Here is a 10,149-nt window from a genome sequence, read left to right on the forward strand (position 1 = left end):
AGTTCTTGAAGCTTACCCATTGATTTTAGTAGGAATGTTCTTTCCTCAGGGTTGGATGTGTTAATAAACTGGAATTCACGAGATGACCTTCTTAAAGGCATTTGCAAAACGAAATACACTGCTTCTTGTGCACTGATCTCAACAGCATTGAGAAATCTGTTTCCAATGTGTCTGACTTTGTTTATAATGTCTTTTTTACCAGAGCTTGCTTCTTCAGATGCTTTTCTTAGTAATTTGCTCATTCCTCTTTGTCCTTTGGTAACATATGACAAAATATAAACAGCACAAGCATAAGGATCCAAGATAAACTGTATATCCATGTTGGCTTGCCAAGCTTTCAATAAATCAGAGTTGTAACTATTGATTCTTATTTCAGATGGAGATCTTTTTAGCAGAAGTGTGTCACGCTTCAGTGAATATCTCACGGCCGTGATATATTGTTGCTCTGTGAGACCCAGTTTCTGGAGAAGTTCTCCAAAATGCATTTCATTATCGTATTTTAAATTGTCTAATAGGTCGTTTATTTTTTCATAATTTTTCTTCACTAAACCCTCTTCATTTAAAGTGTTTTCACTACAGTGTAAGAGGTTCTAAAATCATTGTTCATGGCATTGGTGGTAATGGTAAATTGAATCTGCAAATCTTATGACCCTGTTTTTTGCACGTTTTTGAGTGTTGGTGTCTCTGTAAATTAACCAAATCACCCAGTTTTTCTGAATCATGGCCCAACGGCCTAAAACAGCGTAATCGTGACCGCGCGGCATGACTTCTCCATAGACAGATTCTACTGGACACTGGACTGTACAGCACCGACAAGCAACTAAAATTCTCCGAGTCAAAAGGGAACTGTTATTTGCCCCATGGAGATAAACATCTTTACCGTTCTCAACGAAGAGAAAATCAATAACAAAAGATCTGAAACCCCACCTACGCTCCACCAAAAAGGACAAAAGGGAGCTGAAAGGCCAATAAAGAGTAACCAGTTCTATTGACAAAAACATATGTGGCGGATGACATTTTCAACTAACGAAACAGGTGGCACCAGCCAACAGGTTTCTCCTACCCAACTAAATGCTAGAGAATCTTCGAATAGAAACTGGGAAAAACTTGAATTTTTTTTTTTTTTAACTGGAAAAGTAATCAATTGAACAGGGACCCCGATAAGAGGTTACTTCATGAAAATAGCTATCTTTAACTGACCAGTCATCAATCGACGATCTTGTATAAGTAATCAGCTTTCTCGTTAAATGAACGAGGTATCAACTCAGCCTCGATTTTGATATTACTTTCTTTGGCGGTATCAAATATATCACCGGCGAGTTGAAGCGAACACAGTTTCATACTACCAGAATCGACGATCAAAGGTACAGATTGGTTGTCAGTAAACCACTTAACAGAGCACCCTGAAAGAAGATGTGCAAACTTTTCAAAGCAAAACAAACACAGCGGAGTTTTCTCCACGTGGTACTCGATCTGGTATTCGTCTTCATAGAATCTCAGTTTTTGTGCGAATACAGGCAATGTTACCAATGGCAATAAAAGCAGCCAATCCAATAGCGCTAACATCCGAGCATACAATACAAGATAGTCTGCGAGCAACGTCTGCAAAACACTGGAATTGAGATAAGAAACATTATTCTTCCAGAACTCTTACTGTATGGAAACTGACAACGGGTTAACAACAGCGGGAGCACACGCGCACTCGACCACTGAACCTGTGGCCAGAAGATCAGAAATAGCCTGCTCGACAAATCACTATACTGGACTGGATGGCTGAGTGATTATTAGAAAACTGAGCTGAGGGTGGAATGTAAATAAAGAGAATCTAATACCCATCAAAAATAGTATCGCGAATAAAGCAAGAAGCACCTATGTGATTTAAAAAATCTACATTAACCATAAGGTTGCCTTTAACTTAAATATAATGCGTTCTGTCCTGATAATCAGTCTTTTATTCATTCATTCAGTCATCAGGGCTAGTACAATTGTTAACCCTCGGACTAACACCCCCATTGTGGCACAAGGGGGATGAAACCCTCTCCTTGGGTTTTCGTTCTATTAAGGTACAGGAAGCCCTGAGCTTGCTCTATAAAATAATGACATATTTTTTGGTTGTGACGTCGCATGACGTCATTTGACCCATCATCTTGGATAACACTATTTTCTTAAAAAGTCAAAAAATAATCTAGAATGCTTATGAAATGTACAATTTAGTGAAATTCAGCAAAATGATGAACAAAGCTGGAAAAAATAATACAGAAGTATGTCGAAAAAGTTGATTTTTGTCCAAATCTATACGAAGTTTGCGGTTGCCATGACAAAGTCAAAAGTAATGGACACAATTGACATAACCAAAATTTACGCGAACGATGAATGAACAGCTAAGGAAATTTTTCAGCCCCTTAGAGTAAATTGTCTTTTCAAGACTTCCAAAAAACCTTGAATCACATGGTTCAACAAAATTATCAATAAGTTCAACCGGGTCTCCCAATCATTTGATTAAATTGAAAAAATTATATACTCATCTTATCCCATTCTCTTCAATGCAGCTTGGTATTTGCCATAAGTATGTATTTTTACTGCTTGGAGGGGCTGCAGCGGCTCCTCTAAAACGGCTTGAGCAGGAAGATGGATTTGCTCAGTGGCCTCTTTGGCCGCATCTGAAACACTTGTCTGCTAGTTGAGGCTGACGTCCACGAAAGGACTGCATGCGAAAAAAACAAAAAGGCTGATTAGAAGAAAAATAGTTGCCAGTGGACAGGCCATGAGTGGATGGAGCTTCACTGGATGTAGAGCGGGTAGCTGTAGAGTTGGCCAGCTAGACTCATTTTTCCGCTTTTTCTCCCGGATCTTCGCTAGCGTTCGTATTTCGGCTGATCAGAGCTTTCTCTCTTCCTCTGAACCTTCGGCGAGTTCGTCGATTCGTACTTGCACTGCTGCCCAAACAGCGGGGTTCTTGTCCGCGGAACGAAATAACTTGGCTGCTGAAAGGTTTCCTTTTGAGATGGTCTTGCTGGTCCCGTCTGTTGCATCCAGCAGAGAGTTGTTGAACTCGTATTGTACTTTAGAGTTAAAAGAACTCGAATCCTTGGACACCGTTTTTAGCCTCTACAGTTGAGACTGAGTGGCAGCTTGTTTCTCGTCGAGACCGCGTTTGAATGCAGCGAACTTCTGGTCAAACTTAACGTCCAAAAGACGAGGAAACAATGTTCGTGAAGCAGTCTCATGAAAAAGATCTCCCTCAGTGAAGGATTGCGCGATCGAAGCGGGAACGCTCGCTCGTTCAGTATTCGGCGACATAACAGCAAAAGCAAAGTTGAAAGAGATGCCTTCGAGTGGCTCTTGCATAACTTACAAATTCTTAAATAGCCTACTAGCCCCTTAGGGATTCACGCCTAAAATACTTCTACAGTTAACACGAACCATACATAGTAAACATACTCCAGTGTAATAGCGAAACGTTACAAAATATATTTTTCTTTTGCACTTGCGAAGAGAAAGTGATGCACTGCCTTGAATCTGTTTGATTTGGAATTTCTTTAGTTTATAAAAAATGTTAGGGACGCTCTGTGCTACTCTTCTATCTTGACTTCGCAATTCCCACTTACAAATTGTACTATAATGCACAGATACTATTCTTTCACTATTATCAGCTCTTCGTTTTCCGCAAAATATCGTGGGAAATGACAAAAATTCTGAATCTTTATCAATAAATATCCCTAAAGGTCTGTTGCCTTCACCTGGTGCAAAGCTCATTATGTTCTCCCCATGTTCAGTCATGTCTGGTTCTTGCAGCAAAGTGTCCATAATTCCTGAAGCGCGTTCTGTTTCTTCACACCAGTCATCATCACTGTCACTTTCACTGTCGTCATTGGAATTGCCTTTCTCTGCAAACATATTCTGTTCACCCTGATTCTTTCCTTTTTCACAAATATCTTCAGCTGTATTTGAGCTTTTCACATTTTGCCCTTCAATAAATTGTGACATCTCCCCACCATTTCCATTCAGTGTATTCATCATCTATCAGCAACTTGTACACCTTCATTCTGAAATAATTTGCTTGTCTGCACTAAATATTTTGCAGCTTCTAATACTTTGCTAGGTCTGATGCTCTGAAACTGATAGTAATGTTTGTAACTAAGACGTCTTTTTAGCTTTATTGGAATGGTCTGTGATTCATTAACTGGTCTTGGTAGAACATTTACAGTCGAATCAACATCAGCTGGTACATTGATAACATTCCCATGAATACTCAACTGACCACCAGTAGGTAATTCCCTAATCTGCATAAATGGTATACGTGATGATATGAGCCTTTCTTCAAGAACAGTCAGATTTAGTATTTCTGGTTTATCGGGAAATATCATTTTGTTGGCTTTTGCACAACTTTACCAACTTTACCAACTTTACCAACTTTATCGATGAGAACAGTGCCGATCAAGGAAGGCTATTTAGAGCTACCAAGAAACTCCTTTTCAGAAAGGATGAATTATCTTTTCCTGACTATCAAGACAAAACGGCCCTAGCTAATGACATCAACGGCTTTTTCGTTCGTAAGATCACCAGAATTCGTTCAGACATCGATGCCACTGTTGTGGATGAAGTAGAAGTCGTTCCAACATGTTTATCTTTAAGCGCCTTCCACCCTCTTACTGAGAATGATGTATGGGCTTTAATCCAGACGTCAGCTAAGAAGTCTTGTCTAACGGACCCCATGCCAACATCACTGGTCGTCGGTTGTCTTGATGTGCTCCTCCCCGTCATCATGCGCATAGTTAACTCATCGCTGTTCTCAGGCTACTTTCGTGGTGAATGGAAGGAAGCTCTTGTCAACCCCCTCCTAAAGAAGGCTGGCCTTGATTCGGTGTTTAAAAACCTTCGACCTGTGAGTAATCTTCAATTCCTATCAAAATTGACAGAACGCGCTGTATTTGACCAGACGTACAACCACATGATGGATCTTGGCCTGTATCCTCCACTCCGGTCTGCATATCGTAAATGCCATAGTACCGAGACAGCGCTCCTAAAAGTCCAGAATGATATACTAATGAATATGAACTGCCAGCACGTGACACTTCTAGTTCTTCTAGATCTCAGTGCGGCTTTCGACACGGTGGACCACAAAATCTTACTTCATCGTCTACAGTCGAGTTTTGGTATCACAGGAACGGCTCTGAAGTGGTTTAAATCTTACCTTTCTGACCGATCGCAAAGCGTCTTTTTAGACGTCTGTCTCTCTGAGAGTTCCAAGCTGCCACATGGGGTTCCTCAAGGCTCATGTCTGGGACCCCTGCTATTTACGATCTATTCTAGCAAGCTATTTGAGGTGATAAAGGATCATCTACCTGTTGCACATGCGTATGCAGATGACACGCAACTCTACTTGTCCTTCAAGCCCGACACCACATCAAGTCAAGCTGATGCAATCGAAGCAATGGAACTCTGCGTAAAGGTAATCAGAGCGTGGATGATTACTGACAAGTTAAAGCTAAATGACGACAAAACCGAATTCTTAATAATTGGTACACGACAACAGCTTAGCAAGGTGGACATCGAGAAGTTATCGGTGGGTGATGTTAGTGTTGCCCCTGTTGCTGTTGCAAGAAACCTCGGAACCTGGTTTGATACCAACCTTAGTCTAGTGACACACATTACGAAGACATGTAAAGCTGCTTTTTATCATCTGCATAACATTAGACGTATTAGGAAGTTTCTTACGGTTGAGTCTACCGAGGTGCTAGTGCATGCCTTCATAATGGGACGCATTGATTACTGCAACAGTCTTCTCCATGGTTTACCGACCACTCATATTAATAAGCTACAATGTGTGCAAAACGCAGCTGCTAGGCTAATTTGCTCGACTCCGCGTTTTAGTCGCATTACTCCTGTATTATATTCTTTACATTGGTTACCTGTCAGATTCAGAATTGTTTATAAGATTTTAAAAATTACTTTTAAGGCCATACATGGCCAGGCACCGGACTATATTTGTAATCTTATTCGTGCTAAAAATCCCTCCCGGTATGGTCTACGCTCTAATTCTCAAGTTTTATTAGTACCACCATCCACGAAAACGAAGAAAACACTTGGTGACAGGGCATTTACTGCTGCTGCACCATCACTTTGGAACAAATTGCCGTGTGCAGTAACAGATGAGGACAATTTTAACCATTTTAATTCCAAACTGAAGACATTTTTATTTAGAAAAGCGTTTGAATAGCTCTTGATGTTTTATATACATTTTTACTAGATCCCTTCCTTTTAATATTTTAATTTTTAGCTCGTTACCTTAGCCTAATGTACATAATTATTGTAAATAATTAGTTTTAAATTAATCACACTATTCATAGCATATCGTTTAATTTATATTACTCATATGGTTTGTTAGGCGCATTTGATCATATTCACATGTTAATTTGCGCCTTAGAAATACTAAATATTATTAATATTATTATTATTAACTTGGTAATTTACCATCTTTAAGGTTAGAATGACATGTTGAACAAATCCACTCGGTGTTATTTATACTCTTAATTCCAGTCAGGCATAATTTAAGAATATTTTGAGGGCATATTTTATAAAGATTTGGATTACATTTTGTCACAGATGATCTGTACCATAACTGATCACAGGAGGTGCAGATATATTCTGGGCCACATGGCCAGAAATTCGGGACATCGCAACGGCGCACGCGCGAGGTTACTTGGCAATATGGCCGCCAAAAACTCAAAGGAAATGTATGGCAGAAATAAAACAAAATAAAATAGAGCACGTTCTGGCTTACCGGGAACAAGTGCCGCGATCCGGTAGAGTTCTTGAAAGTTTCCTCGGCTATTCTGATAAGTTGGTTTTCATCAACAAATGTTACTGGCCCTGCTTTTCATCGATGTTTATTTTCGAAGCTTGGCCCATACAATGCTCTACAAAACAGAGGCTTGAAATCCCATTTTTGCATCCCAAGAAGATTTTGATGCTCTGTAGCAGACAACATAATCGGGATATCCCAAGTGTCGCGATCGCTTGAAGAAAAGCACCGTATGATGTACTATTTTCTCTAGTTTTTAGTTTTATGCAATTACTTCGGTCAGCAGTTATTTACCTGCCCAACAACATCTTTTTGTACAACAACTTTTTCTGTAATGTCGTTGAGCCCGAAGTACGCCGTACTGAACAGTGGTATGCACCACTAAAATGTGTACTAGACGTATGCCGCACGAAAATTAACAGACTCGATGTCCGGAATTTCTGGCCATGATTTGATATTCCTACGAAATGTTTCAATCAGTTCGGACATTATCAAAATGTGGACAGATTCTTTGCTGTGGCAAGTCTGCTCTTTAGTTTCCTGAAAATCATTTCTTTTTCTTTTTGTACATGTAGCCTCTTGTTGAAAATGATTTATGTCACTAGAATCTTTTGACCTTTTTCTATTCCGTCCAGGGTCGTGGCTCTTGTTTACAATGTTAATTCCATTCTGTGTACTATCCATCATATTTTGGAACCGAGCTTTGTTTCTCTTGTTGTTTAGTTGAACTTTGTCTGGATTTGCTTGTTTATACTTTTTAAAATCTCGTCTTTGGCATTCTTTCACTTTCTCTAGATTGCTTGCTCGTCTTTTTGTTTTTGCTTGTTTGTCCATTTGTTTGACTTTCTCTGGATTTGCTTCTTTATGTTTTAGAAAATCTCTTCTTTGGCATTCTTTCACTTTTTCTAGATTACATTCTCGTCTTTTTGTTTTTGTTTGTTTGTCCATTTGTTTGACTTTCTCCTGGATTTGCTTCTTTATATTTTAGAAAATCCTGTCTTTGGCATTCTTTTACTTTCTCTTGATTATATTCTCGTCTCTTTGTTTTTGTTTGTTTGTCCATTTGTTTGACTTTGTCTGGATTTGCTTCTTTATATTTTAGGAAATCTTGTCTTTGGCATTGTTTTACTTTCTCTAGATGACATTCTCTTCTTATTTTTTTTGTTTGTCCATTTGTTTGACTTTCTCTGGATTTGCTTTTTTATAATTTAGAAAATCTTGTCTTTGGCATTCTTTTACTTTCTCCAGATTACATTCCCGTCTTTTCGCTTTTGTTTGTTTGTCCATCTGCTTGACTTTAACAGGATTTGCTATTTTATAGGTTTTTGAAGCTTGCCTTTGACATTCCCGTGATTTTTCAAGATTTTCTTTTCGTTTCTGTTGTTTCTTCTTATTAACTCTGGATTGCCTATTAGCCCTTTTCTCTTTCATATATTGCCTCATGAATGCTCTTCGCTTTTCCAGAGAGTCACTGGTAACAGAAGTGTCTTGAGATTTTTGGTTCACTGGACTGACAATCTGTGTGATGCATACTTGATTTCTATCATTTAGTAATGTAGTTTCCTCCTGTGTTTCACTCTGATGTTTTTGTAGTATATTTTATTCTTCATTCTCTATTGGAGTAGTTGAAACATAATGAATTTCATCTAAATGACCTGTATAAATCGTTCTGGGTCTTCCTTGCATGTTGATGGGATTTATCACATTACTCTCTGCAAAGTTCTCAGCGCTTTCTGTGATATAAATTGTACAGTTTAATGCATTAGCAACTGCTTGTATAATGAGATTGTCACACCAAGTTCCCTGTCTAGACATGTTATTTAAATATTCCAACCATGAGTATCCAATGTTGCTTTCAATAAACGATTCAGGGTGATATCTCAAATGCTCAATCTCAACTGCGCGTACCTGTAAGTGATAAGCTGCAGTGCCATATAACTGAACTTATTAGCTTATCAATTGCAAGTTTATAGTTTAAATGATGATTTCGCTGATGCAATATCGAGCCTCCGTGGGTTTGTACAATATTTTCTTAAAAGCCAAAGAATTTTCACATTGTGTGAAGGGGCAGTTTTGGTCGACTTTGTTGTTTATGTTCTATCTGGAGGCGACATAACTACCTGTAGTACAGAGACAAGTACGTTTATGGCAAATGAATTATTACGCTGGGCTTTGGTTGACCCAAATGTGGCTGCATCGCTTTTACTTTCCGCTGCTGATTAGATTAGCCAACGATGTTGAAACGAATCCTGGACCTGTCTTTTTTATGGAGTCGTCAGAAACAGTTCAAAGTAATAGAATGTCATCAGAAATCAACCAAACGTGTGATAGTCCGTCCATGTTAGTTTTAGCATTCAGATTAGCTCAGATGGGATTAAGACCATTAGATGTTGGTGGTGCAGGAGACTGTTTTTTTAGAGCAGTTTCACATCAGTTTTATCTTACCTTTAAAATAATGTTTCTCACTAAAGTCAGCTCTTCCTTCAATTCGTCAAATTGATCAGCCTTTACAACAAGATAACTTTTCAATAACTGAGTTCAACTTCAAATGCTTTATGCAAGAGCTGTGTGCTCAGATACTACAGTTAGCAAGCTGGCCCGGCCGAAACAAGCGCTCACGTACTCGAGGCTTCGATTTAGTGTTGGACCCTTGCTAACGGTGTGGTACGTTATGTGTGCGGCTTGTTTTGCTAGTTAGTGAGCGTAGATTCCAATAGACAGCGTTCACCATAAACGTGAACGCTACAACACTCTTTATAGCTTCGTTTTATACAGACTAATAAGTCGCGTAAGGTCCTTGCACTTCCAAAATGGAGGATCGCAAAGAAGTAGTAAACAACTTAATCACGTGTCAAGCGATATTAGATTGTGACGGCATCTAAGAGCTGATCGAAAGTGGCGTCATCCGGTGTGCGAAAGGAACCGAATCAGATCCTGCTGTGGAAAAATTTACGCTTAACATGTTAGTTAGTTATAATTTTTTTTTTTCGGTGATATATACCGCTCACAAACGCGACTTTGAAGCACTCACGCTTCGGGTGGTGAAATGTTAAATAACCGTGGGATCAGCTCAGTTTCATTGGCTGCTCGACTTAATTTGATTACTTTGTTGACTTTGAAAGCAATTTTCGGCAAAGGTAAAAATTGAGCTTGAACCGAAAAACAATAATGACAGGCCATTAGAATCACTTGCGAGTCAAACGTTTGGTTAGATTCAGCGTATAGCTATCATCAGGCAAGGAAAAAGTATGCGTGACAATCAAAGTAGGGGTCATGAACTTGGTTTAATCTGGTTAACTGGCATGTTTCCAACGACCTTCAAAAAAGAGAAGAAATCACATTAC

At 39.0% G+C, this 10,149-nt stretch overlaps 1 pseudogene; it reads right to left on the reverse strand.

The window, feature by feature from the left end:
• Positions 1-1,929: 1,929 nt before the first annotated feature.
• LOC149109210 (uncharacterized) lies at positions 1,930-4,399 on the reverse strand (annotated as a pseudogene).
• Between the last annotated feature and the right edge of the window lie 5,750 nt (positions 4,400-10,149).

The sequence above is a fragment of the Orbicella faveolata genome, unplaced genomic scaffold (assembly GCF_042242905.1).
Source record: "Orbicella faveolata isolate gen_17 unplaced genomic scaffold, um_ofav_v1 contig_25, whole genome shotgun sequence".
Lineage (NCBI taxonomy): Eukaryota > Metazoa > Cnidaria > Anthozoa > Scleractinia > Merulinidae > Orbicella > Orbicella faveolata.